Raw genomic sequence first — 9,852 nt, 5'->3', positions numbered from 1 at the left:
AACCAAAAATACTCTACTTGGCAAAGTTATCATTCAGAATTGAAGGATAGATAAAGAGTTTTCCAGACAAACAAATTTAAAGAGGCTCATCACCACTAACAAGAAGCGTTCTTTCAGTGGAAAAGAAAAGGCCATAATTAGAAATAAAGAAGTTGTGAACAAAAAGATGTAAAATATGACAACATATAAGTAAGACATGGTGGACAGGGGAGTAAAAAAGCAGTTCTTTCAGAATGTGTTAAAACTTAAGTGACCACCAACATAATATAGACTGCTATATACTTAAAATGTTATATATGGATCTCATGGCAACCACAAGCCCAAAACCTACAACAGATACACACAAGGAGAAAGAAAAGCAAGCATAATACTACAGAAAGCCATCAATCACAAGGAAAGAGAGCAAGAAGGAACAAAGAACTATAAAAACAACAGAAAGTAACAAAATGGCAAGAAGTACATTCCTATCAATAATTATTTTAAATATAAATGATCTAAATGCTCTAATCAAAAGACATGGGGGTGGTGGAATGGATTTAAAAAACAACAATAATCTATATGCTTCCTACAAGAGACTCATTTCAGAGGTCACAGCTGTGACCCCTCCTCTGCTTGTGCTACCCCCACCACTATTGCTGGGAGGTCTGAGTGCCTGAGCTGCAAACCATGGCCTACTGCTGGCAGGAAGGGAAGGATCTAATTATATTTGTGACCAAAGAAGACCATGAAACTCCAGCAAAGCAGAGCTGGTGGCTGATGACCCCAATGATCTGTATGAAGAGTATGGATTGATCCTGCCAAATGGAGACATTAATTGGAACTGCCCATGTCTTGGGGGAATGGCCAGTGGCCCCTATGAAGAACAGTTCAAGTCAGCCTTTTCCTGCTTCTACCATAGCACAGAGGATGTCAAGGGGTCAGACTGTGTAGACCAGTTCTGGGTCATGCAAGAATGTATGCAGAAATACCCGATCTCTATTCCCAGGACGATGAGGAGGAGGTGGAGGAGGAAGAGGAAAAGTCAGCAGAACGTTTAGAAGAGACAGCTCCCACTGAGGCCACTGCAACCAAAGAAGAGGAGGGGTCAAACTAATAAAAGGACATAAGGCACTGGGCTCCAGTCCTTCTGCCTAGGAGTGATATGAACCTTTTGCAAAATGCCTTTTGGTCATTCTCTGAGAAACTGTCCTTCCCTCTGTTGTTCTGTGCATTATAATGTACAAAATAACTTATTTTGATGATCTTGATGGTCTTGGTCTTTTGACATATACACTGGAAAAACATGTATGTGTGTCTCACATAAACCTATCAGCAAATGTAGCTGTCACTTTTGAATTCTTAGATTATCCTGAATTTTGTCACTTTGAAATAATGTGCTGTGATCACCACATTATCTGGGAGTATCTTGTGAGTGAGCTGATTTATTCTTACTGATTATATTAGATTTCATACCCCTTTAGGAAGTGAAATAGAAACAAGAACATCTTTCTTTAAAAATGCTGGAGTGGGGCCATTCCTAATACAAGAGGCCAAACGATCAGATACTTCTTTCTCGAAAACCATCCTGACCTTGAATATATGAGGGAATACTATATTTCATTTCTGATGCATTTTGGTTTCCATTTTTACCTCAACTCCCAGTGTTTTCTGTGTTTGGAAACTGGAGCTTTGGACCCTCTGATTCACAATCCCTTCCTAGGTGAAAAGAAAGGCTATTTTTGTCGTTGTTGTTATTCCAAAAGCCCTAGTTTGGGGCCTGTGTTCACAATGGCTCTGTGTCAGCCTGCTGGGAAACAATGTTCTTGAGAGGTGGGGACCTAATTGTTACCAAAATAACAGCCAAGAGAAGAAACAATGTGAATTAAGTAGTCAATTAAAAGGAAAACATGATAAAAAAAAAAAAAGAGAGAGAGAGGTACTCACTTCAGATGTGAAGACACATATAGACCGAAAGTGAAGAATAAAAAAAGATACTCCATGTAAATGGAAGCAAAAAAAGAGCCAGGTAGCAATACTTACATCTGACAAAATAGACTCTAAAACAAAGACTGTATCAAGAGACAAAGAATGTCATTACATAATAATGGGATCAATCCAACAAGAGAATACAATTGTAAATATCTATGCACCCAAAAGGGGAACACCTAAATACATAAAGCAAACATTAATAAACATAAAGGGAGAAACTGATGCTAATACAATAATAGGGAAGTTTAACATCCCACCTACATCAATGAATAGGTGATACAGGCAGAAAATGAAGAAACAGTATCTTTGAACAACACATTAGACCAGATGGACTTTATAGATATACACAGAACATTCCATCCAAAAACAACAGAATGCACATTCTTTTCGAGTGCACATAAAACATTCTCCAGGATAGATCACATTAGGCCACAAAACAAGTCTCAGTAAATTTAAGAAGACTGAAATTATATCATGAATCTTTCCCAACCACAACAATATGAAATTAGAAATCAATCATAGGAAAAAAATTTTAAAAACACAAACGTGTGATGGCTAACCAGCATGCTACTAAACAACTAATGGGTAAATGAAGAATCAGAAGGAAATTTAAAAAATTCATGGAGGGGCACCTGGGTGGCGCAGTCGGTTAAGCGTCCGACTTCAGCCAGGTCACGATCTCGCGGTCCGTGAGTTCGAGCCCCGCGTCAGGCTCTGGGCTGATGGCTCAGAGCCTGGAGCCTGTTTCCGATTCTGTGTCTCCCTCTCTCTCTGCCCCTCCCTCATTCATGCTCTGTCTCTCTCTGTCCCAAAAATAAATAAACGTTGAAAAAAAAATTAAAAAAAAAAATTCATGGAGACAAATGAGAATGAGAATGAAAACACAGTGGTCCAAAATCTTTGAAACACTGTGAAAGTTGTTCTAAGAGAGAAATTTATGGTGATAAAGGCCTACTCCAAGAGACAAGAAAAATCTCAGATAAACACTCCAACTTTACACCTAAAGGAACTAGAAAAAAAATGAACAAAACCCATGGTTAGTAGAAGGGGGGAAAAAGATTAGAGCAGAAATAAATGAAATAGAGACTAACAAAATAGAAAAGATCAATGAAACCAAGAGCCAGTTCTTTGAAAAGGTAAACAAAATGAATAAACTTTTAGCCAGATTTATCAAGAAAAAAAAGAGGGAAGACCCAAATAAATAAAATCATAAATGAACAAGAAGACACAATAACTAACACTACAGAAATACAAAGGACTATAAGAGACCACTATGAAAAACAATATGCCAACAAATTGGGCAACCTAGAAAAAAATGGACAAATTCCTAGAAACATACAAATCTTCCAAAACTGAATCAAAAAGAAAGAGAAAATCTGAACAGACCAATTACTAGTAATGAAATTGAATCAGTAATAAAAACATTCCCAACAAACAAAAGTCCAGGACCAGATGGATTCACAGATGAATTCCAGCAAACATTTAAAGAAAAGCTAATATCTATTCTCCTCAAAGGATTCCAAAAAATAGATGAAAGAAAGCTCCCAAAATACATTCTATGAGGCTAGCATTACCCTGATACCGAAACCAAAGACATTACAATAAAAGGAAACTACAGGCCAATATCCCTATGAATATAGATATAAGAGTCCTCAACAAAGTATTAGCAAATCACATTCAACAATACATGAAAAGGATAATTTACCATGATCAAGTAGGATTTATTTCAGAGATGCAAGGATGGTTCAATATTTACAGATCAATGAATATGATACATTGCATCAATAAAATGAAAAATAAAAATCATATGACCATCTCAATAGATGAAGAAAAAGCACTAGACACAATTCAACATCTGCATGATAAAAACTCTCAACAAAGTGGGTTTAGATGGAACATATCTCAACATAATAAAGGCCACAACTAATATCATACTCAGTGGTGAAAAACTGAGAGTTTTTCTTCTAAGACCAGGAAGAAGGCAAAGGTGTTGACTTTCCCAACTTTTATTTAATATAGTACTAGAAGTCCTAGCCACAGCAATCAGACAAGAAACAAAATGCATCCAAATTGTAAAGAAAAAGTAAAACTGTCTCTATTTGCAAATGACATGATATATGTTGAAAACCCTTAGACCACACACACACATACACACACACACACACACACACACACACACACACACACAACCTATTAGAATAAATGAATTCAGTAAAGTTGCGGGATACAAAATATCAAAATCAGTTGCATTTCTATACACTACTAATGAAGTAGCAGAAAGGAAAATTAAAAAAACAATCTCACTTAAAATTGTACTGAAAAGAAAAAAATCTGTAGGAAAAACCTTAACTGAGGAGGTGAAAACTCTGAAAACTCTAAGATACTGATGAAAGAAACTGAAGACAACAATAAGAAATGGAAAGATACTCCATGCTCATGGACTGGAAGAATATTGTTAATAATAAGTTGGAGGTTTCACATTCCCAGATGTCAAGATATACTACAAAGCTGTAGTAATCAAAACAGTACAGTGCTGACACAAAAAGAGAGACACAGATCAATAGAACAAAACAGAGAGCACAGAAATAAACCCATGCTTGTGTGATCAATTAACTTATGTCACAGGAGGCAAGAATGAAAAAGACAGTGCGGGAATGGGCAAAATGGGTGAAGGGGAGTGGGATATATAGGCTTCCAGTTATGGAATAAGTCATGGGGATAAAAGGTAAAACATAAGTAATATAGTCAATGATATTATAATAGTGTTGTATGGTGACAGATGAAAGCTACACTTGTGGTGAGTACAGCATAATGTATAGACTACTTGAATCAATATGCTGCATACCTGAAACTGATGTAACAATGTGTATCAACTATACTTCAATAAAAAAGTAAAAGTTCCAAAACTAAATAAAAAAACAGGCAGAGGACCAAATAAAATCACTAATGAAAGAAGAGAAATAAGGGTGCTTGGGTGACTCAGTCGGTTGGGTGTCCAGCTTTGGCTCAGGTCATGATCTCACGGTTTGTAGGTTCAAGCCCCGTGTCAGGCTCTGTGCTGACAGCTAAAAGCCTGGATCCTGCTTTGGATTCTGTGTCTCCTCTCTCTGCCCCTCCCCGGTTTGCGCTGTCTCTATCTCTCAAAAATAAGTAAAAATGTTAAAAAAAAAAAAAAAAGAGGAGAAATAACAACTAATAACACAGACAATTACAGCAGAATGTTATGAAAACCTACATGCCAGCAATTGGACAACTTAGAAGAAATGGATAAATTTCTAGAAACCTATAACTTACCAAAACTAAAGCAGGAAGAAATAGAAAATTTGAACAGACTAATTATCAGCAATGAAACTGAATTAGTAATCAAAAAACTTCCCAACAGACAAAAGTCCAGGATCAAACAGCCACACAGATAAATTCTACAACATTTAAAGAAGAGTAAATACCTACTTTTCTCAAACTATTCCAAAACATAGAAGAAGGAAAGCTTCTAAATTCATTGTATGAGGCCAGTATCACCCTGATACCAAAACCAGAGTAAAACTACAAAAAAAGAACTACAGGGCAAGATTTCTCATGAATATAGATGCAAAAATCCTCAACAAAATATCAGCAATAAGAATCTAACAATATGTTAAAAAAATAATTTACCATGATCAAGTGGGACTTTATTCCTGGAGATGTAAGAGTGGTTCAACATTTGCAAAACAATCAAGGTAATACATCACATCAGTTAAGAGAAAGGATAAAAGCCATATGATCACTTCAACAGATGCAGAAAAAGCATTCAACAAAGTACAACATCCATTCATGATAAAAACTCTCAACAAAGTAGGTTTAGAGGGAACATACTCAAGATAATAAAGTTGTTATGTGAAAAACACACAGCCAACATCATACTCAAAAACTGAGAGCTTATCCCCTAATGTTTGGAGCAAGAGAAAGATGTCCACTCTCACCACTTTTATTCAACACAGTACTGGAAGTCCTAGCCACAACTATTATACAACACAAAGAAATAAAAAGGCATCCAGACTGGTAAGGAAGAAGTAAGATTCTCACTATTTGCAGATGACATAATACCATATATAGAAAATCCTAAATACTCTACCAAAAAACTATTGGAACTGATAAATGAATTCAGTAAAGTCACAGGATACAAAATCTATATACAGAAATCTGTTGTATTCCTATATACTAATAATGAAGCAGCAGAAAGTGAAATTAAGAAAACAATCACAGGAGTGCTCAGTGGCTCAGTCAGTTGAGCCTCCGACTTTGGCTCAGGTCATGATCTCGTGGTTGACCAGTTTGAGCCCCGCGTCGGGCTCTGGGCTGACAGCTCAGAGCCTGAAGCCAGCTTTGGATTCTGTGTCTCCCTCTCTCTCTGCCCCTCCCCCGCTCATGCTCTGTCTCTCTCTGTCTCAAAAATAAATAAACATTACAAAAAAATTTTTAAAAAAGGAAAACAATCACATTTACAATTGCACCCAAAGCAATAAAATATCTAGGAATAAACTCAACCAAAGAGGTAAAAGACTCGTACCCTGAAAACTATAAAACATGGATGAAAGAAATTCAAGACAATACAAAGAAATGCTCATGGGTTGAAAGAACAAATATTGTTAAAATGTCGATACTATCCTGGGCACCTGGCTAACTCAGTGGAGTATGCAACTCTTGATCTCAGAGTTTTAAGTTCAAGCCCCACATTGGCTGTAGAGATCACTTCAAAATATAATCTTTAAAAATAAAATAAAATGTCTATACTACCCAAAGCAATCTACAGATTTAATGCAATCCCTATAAAAATACCAACATCATTTTTCACAGAACTAGAACATTCCTAAAATTTGTATGGAACCACAAATGACCTCAAATAGGCAAAGCAATCTTGAAAAAAAAAAAACAACAACAAAAAAGGAGGTACCACAATTTCAGACTTCAAGTTATATTACAAAGCAGTACTTAAAACAGTATGGTACTGGCACAAAAATCCACACATAGATCAATGGAATAGGATAGAAAGCCCAGAAATAAACCCATAATTATATGGTCAATTAGTCTTCGACAAAGGAGAAATGAATATACCATGGGATAAAGACAGTCTCTTCAACAAATCATATTGAGAAAACTGGACAGCTACATGCAAAAGAATGAAACTGAACCACTTTCTTTCACAATACACAAAAATAACCCCAAAATAGATTAAAGACCTAAATGTGAGACCTGAAACCATAAAAACCCTTCAAGAGAGCACAAACAATAATTTCTTTGACATTGGCCGTAGCAACATTTTTTCTAAATATGTCTCCTGAGGCAAGGGAAATAAAAGCAAAAATAAACTATTGGGTCTACATCAAAATAAAGTTTCTGTACAATGAAGAAAACAAATGAGCAAAGGAAAAAAAACCAGAAAGACAAAGCAAGAAACAGACTCTTAACTGTAGAGAACAAACTGATAGTTACTAGATGGGAAATCGGTGGTGGGATGGCCGAAATATGTGATAGGGATTAAAGAGTACACTTACTATGATGAAGAAAAATAAAAGAGGAACTGAATAGACATTTTTCCAAAGAAGACATTAAATGGCCAACAGGTACATGAAAAGGTGCTCAGTATCACTAATCATGAGGGAAATGTAAATCAAAACCACAATGAGATATATCACACCTGTTATAATGACTGTTATCAAAAAAAAACAAGAAATAACAAGTGTTGACAAGGATATGGAGAAAAGGTAACCCTTGAGTACTATCGGTGGGGCTGTAAATTGGTGCACGTATTATGGAAAACAGTATGGAGGCCCTTCAAAAAATTAAAAATAGAGCTACCATATGACCTAGCAGTTCCACTACTGGGTTTTTATGTGAAGTAAAAGAAAACACTATCTCAAAATGTATCTACACCTCTATGCTCACTGCAGCATTATTTACAATAACCAAAATATGGAAGTAACCTATGTCCATTGGTGGATACAAAAAACGTGATATCTATATCTATATCTATATCTACATCTATGTATGTGTATAAAAAAGAAGGAAATCTTGCTGTTTGCTATAACATGGATAGACCTTAAGGGCATTATGCTAAGTGAAATGAGTCAGACAGAGTAAGAAAAATACTGCATGATCTCACTCTTACGTGGAATTAAAAACAAAAAAACCCCACAAGCTCACAGATGCAAAGAATATTGGTGGTTGCCAGAGGCAGAGGGTGGAAGGTGGGCAAAAGGGTGAGTGATCAAAAGGTACAAAAAAAAATGTTTTACTGTCTCCATGTTTTCACTAGAAGTCAGCAGTAAACTGAAGCATTGTCCCTCTGCATGCAATGTTTTCATGATTTTTCCCTTTATCATTTTTCAGCAGTTTGCCTATAGTGTTTGTAAGCATGGTTTCTTTATATTTCCCCTGCCTGGATTTCACTGACTTTAATTGGTAAATTCTACCTCTTACCAAATACAGGAAAATTTTATCTATTATTTACTAAAGTTTTTTTTTTTTTTTTTTTTAACCTCACTCTGACTTTCCTTTGATAACACATATCCTGAATTTTTTATATTGTCCCACAAGTCTTGCAGGCTTTTTCTTTCTTTTTCCACCTTTTTTCTTTGTTATTCAGATTGCATTATTTCGAGTTTACTGGATCTTTCCTCTGCCATCCAAAACCTGCTGCTAAATTCAGCCAGTTACTTTTTCATTTCAGATAGTGTATGCTTCAGTTTTAGAATTTCCACTTAGTACTTTTTTTTTATAGTCTGGATGCATCTCCTTATGTTTTCCTTCATCAGGAGCACATTTTTTCTTTACTCCTTTGAACATGGTTATAACAACTTTTTGTTGTTGTTGTTATAGTAACTTTTAAATCTGTATCTGCTAATTTCAACATTTGAGTCCTCTCACCATTGGTCTCTGCTGATTATCTTTTCTTTTGAGAATGGGTCACATTTTCCTGTATCTTCAAATATATCTTGGATCTCATAAATGCTATGTTGTAGAAATTCCAGATTTTGCTATACTTCTCCAAAGGATTTTTTAATCAACTAGCAGTTTTCTTGGACCTAAGCTGTAAACTCTACCTTTTGGAAGGTAGCTCAAATGTCAATTCAGTTCTTCTTAAACTCAAGTATCTCCAATGCATATGTGGTTCAGGGGTCAACCAGAGATTTGGATAGCTTATACACAGAATTTAGGGGCTTCTCTCCATGACTCTCCCCTTTCTGAGATTCCACCTTCCCCTTTCCAGTGCCTGGGATTTCCCTGAACTTTGTCCTGTGATGCTTTAGATCAGAAAGACAGAAAGAGTTCTGTTTTAGTCAGATCAGACAGAGCTGACTGTGGCTTGTCTTTAGGCAAAAAGCTCCAAAAGTGGGTAATTTTCTACGACATTCTTTCTCTGAGTATTTCCAGAATCTGCTTCCTTTTGATTACTCTCCAATGTCCTCAGGTTTTGTGCTTTTGTATTTTGTCCAATTTATAGTAGTGTGTGGGAAGACTGAGTCTGCCAGAAGCCACTGAGCCAAAAAACCAATGGTGTACTCTTGTTTTGAATCATATGCTTAGGATATATTTTCAGGATGGGGCGCCTGGGTGGCTCAGTTGGTTAAGTGTCCAACTTTGGCTCAGGTCATGATCTCACACCTCATGGGTTTGAGCACTGAGTCAGGCTCTGTGCTGACAGCTCAGAGCCTGGAGCCTGCTTTGGATTCTGTGTCTCCTTCTCTGCCCTTCCTCCACTCACGGTCCTTCTCTCTCTCTCTCTCTCTCTCTCTCTCTCTCAAAAAAAAAAAATTTTTTTTTAAAAATTTTAAGTGATATATTTTCAGGAGTGGGATTTGAAAAAAAAAGGTATAAAATCTTATGTTTTATAATTTGCTTGCTCAT

General features: G+C 36.2%; 1 pseudogene; it reads left to right on the top strand.

The window, feature by feature from the left end:
- Positions 1 to 535: 535 nt before the first annotated feature.
- Positions 536 to 1,538, top strand: LOC121033372 (mitochondrial intermembrane space import and assembly protein 40-like; annotated as a pseudogene).
- The last annotated feature ends 8,314 nt before the right edge of the window (positions 1,539 to 9,852 follow it).

Source organism: Herpailurus yagouaroundi, unplaced genomic scaffold (assembly GCF_014898765.1).
Source record: "Herpailurus yagouaroundi ecotype Mexico unplaced genomic scaffold, PumYag 159, whole genome shotgun sequence".
NCBI classification, from domain to species: Eukaryota; Metazoa; Chordata; class Mammalia; order Carnivora; family Felidae; genus Herpailurus; species Herpailurus yagouaroundi.
This window is presented reverse-complemented; position numbering and strand designations above follow the sequence as displayed.